This window comes from Triplophysa rosa, unplaced genomic scaffold, assembly GCF_024868665.1.
Source record: "Triplophysa rosa unplaced genomic scaffold, Trosa_1v2 scaffold24_ERROPOS284339, whole genome shotgun sequence".
NCBI classification, from domain to species: domain Eukaryota; kingdom Metazoa; phylum Chordata; class Actinopteri; order Cypriniformes; family Nemacheilidae; genus Triplophysa; species Triplophysa rosa.
Window position 1 is genome coordinate 161,830 of NW_026634267.1, and position 3,171 is coordinate 165,000.

A 3,171-nucleotide genomic window follows, 5' to 3' on the forward strand; every position below is an offset into this window, starting at 1 on the left:
ATCTTTTCCACTTTAAACGTCTTGTCTTTGCTCACGATTATTTTTTGTAACTCTTCCTCGTAAAAAACTCCGTCGATGATTTCTCCGTCGTAATCGGACAGTCTGTAGACCGGCGGCTGTCGCGGTACGCAGACCGCTACGGTGAAAAATTCTTCCGTGTAGTTCTGCTCGTAACCTTTGGCGAACACCCCTCTCACTTTAGAAATCCTCACAACGTCACCGACTTTAAATTTAAACGATCGCGCTTCGTTCTTTGTACCGCCTTGCAAGTTTTGAAACACCAAAGCCTCATTTTCTCTGCACACGTCGATCGGTCGCATTCTAATACTCCGGTGAAAACTGCTGTTGTAACCTTGCGTGATGTCTTGTAAAACATCTATGTATCGTCGCGAATTAGTGGCCGTTAAAAATCTCCACATGCGACTTTTTAACGTTCTGTTAAAACGCTCGACGACGCTCGCTTTCAAATCGGTAGCCGTAGCAAAATGATAAATGTCGTGCTTTTTCATCAAATCTTGAAAATGTTTATTAAAGAATTCTTTCCCCAAATCTGTCTGTAATTTGCGCGGTATGCGTTCCTCATCGAGTATAGATTCAAAGGCTTTAGTAACCTCGGGCCCGCTCTTATTCTTTAGCACGCGCGTCCATGCGTACTTGCTAAATACGTCTATGCACGTTAGTAAAAATTTATGATTATCGTTTTCCGCGGAATAGGCGGACATGTCGACAAGATCCGCCTGGAACTGAGTATCCATACCATACACTACGACTCTATTCCGTTTGTATTTTATAGGAGCCGTTCTATGCAGCGTGTAAGCGTCCTCTCCCGATAGCCATTCCGTAACCTGTTGTTCGCTCAAGCGGACACCGGTGTCCTTTAGAACGGCGTCTTTTAATCGTTTTTTACCTCCTAACGCTCCAGGGTTGGACGGCGTGTAATAAGCATCCTTCATGAGCTCTGCCATGTTAGCGTTTCCTCTCTCCATAAAAGAATGAATAGAAAAATGTATACGTTTTAAGATTTTATTAAAAGAAAATGAATAGCTATACATGACATAGAAGAGGATAAACAATCGGTTACTAAAATAAGGCATAATAAAACAATGGATACATAATCGCTAAAATAAGTCATAATAAAACAATGGTTACATAGTCGATAAAATAAGTCATAATAAGACAATGGTTACATAGACGCTAAAATAAGTCACGATTACATGATGATCACACGTGTGATAAAGCCTTATATATTATCCAACGAACACAGAAAATATACGCAGGACATTAGGCTCTTGTCGAGAATGTAGTCGACCAGGGTTTCGACAATTTTACCAACTTTGTGTTTCTCATTTTTAGAAATCAGGGCCACGCACAGCTCTGTTACGTACGTGCACATGCACATGATCTCTTTAACATCTAGCTCGTCGCTACATTCAGACACTATGTCCAAAACTTGTCTGACGCTCACGCAGATAGGCTCTTGACTAATCGTGCAGAAGCTGATCATTTCGCCCCACGAATTTGACAGTCCTTTCACCGTGATCATATTTTTCTTGAGATTTGACAGACGAACGCTATCCGCAGAGCAATCGTTTTCTGAATCGCAAGACGCGTTGATTAATTTAAGCATCAGGTCCACCATCTGTCTTTTGTAATGCTGTTTAAAAATGGGAGCTATGGTCTTTTGGCAACTGCAGCCGCTTCCCATCTTGTCTTGTTCAGGCTTTGCTTGCATCTGTGCTGACGCTTCGGACGTCTTTGTCCGAATCCGTTTGGGAATTCCAGGTATTGACGACGTCGCAGAAAACCTCGTCGGTGTCGCTGTTCAGAAGACTCTGTCGGATTTCTTCTAGCTTTGCGACGATGTATGGCTCGTCTTTCAGTTCGTAGTAAATGGCACACGCGGCTCCTTGTATCGCGCGAGTATCTGCCTTAAACCCGCAGCGTAGTAGAGCGGATGCGGCGAGGTGGTAAAGTTTGTCTTTAAACAGCTTGCGGCTGAACTCTAAAAAGTGTGATGCAAAATAGTACGATGTAGGTTCAAACAGACAGGAATGCTGCATCTGGCTCGGGTGATCTATTTCGCACCCCAGACACTCTTCTTTGAGCTTGACATTGATGATGTGCTGTAGTACCACGGTGACCACGCCTTTAATGACGTTGTAGCCGAGGTCCGTGAAGAATCCGTCTGTGACATCGATCGGAGTATCGCCCACTTCCATTAGGGACCCGGACGATTCTGCAGGTTCGTCCGTCTGTATGTGGTGTACCGCGTTGTCATCGCGAGCGTCAGGAACTGTGTGGAGAGAATAGTCGCTGATGTTTTCTGAAGCGTAGTCTTGAGACATTGTTGCGGGAGAGGCTCTGTCTACTGATTTTTATAATGGCTGTAGTAAATGGGTGGGGACGGTCCGACGGCCCACTGGCTGCGCGCGCACTTCTCGGGGTGGAACAGCTGCACTTTAACTCTGGAATAGCCATCGCGCATATCGCACCACTTGATCATTCTGTTGATGTTGGAAAAAAGGGTCTCCAGGACATAAAGGTCAGACCATTTGAACAAAAATTGCATCTCGTACAGCTCGTGATGTTCGTTGTGGAGGATAGCCCCAGTGCGATCGCGAAGCTTTGTGTTGTCTTTGCAGAAGAAAAAGTAAACGCAGTCATGCTGTTTCTTTTTAGAATGATCGCCGACCACACGGTAACGACCGTTGGGTGTTACCGAGTCCCACTCTGCGATGTACAAAGGTTCTTCGCGACTGTCGTTTAAATCCTTCCAGACGTAGTTGTAAAACAACGTCCAGTCCTTGTCAGGGAACGCCACGCAGGTGTCTTGTCCGGGTACGTATTCGCCTTTTTTGTCAGCGCTGTAGAGGGTTACAACTCGAGACTCTTTGTTAAACGCGTAGCCTATCACGCGGTTACTCTCCATCAAAATTTCGTCCGTCACGTTGTTCTTATTTTCGTGAAGAAACTTTGTCAGACCGATATACCCTCGTGGTTTTTTCGGTGCCAGAGCCAGATTCTCTTCAAATAGATCGTCGTCCCATTCTCTTGGAGGGGTTTGAGGAGAGCTGCTCGGGCGTGCCATGTTGATGTCTGTGTATTTTGCCCTCGCTATTTTCCCGCTTTTATTTAACAAAACCTCCCCCCGTTTATGCTTATGATGAAAGT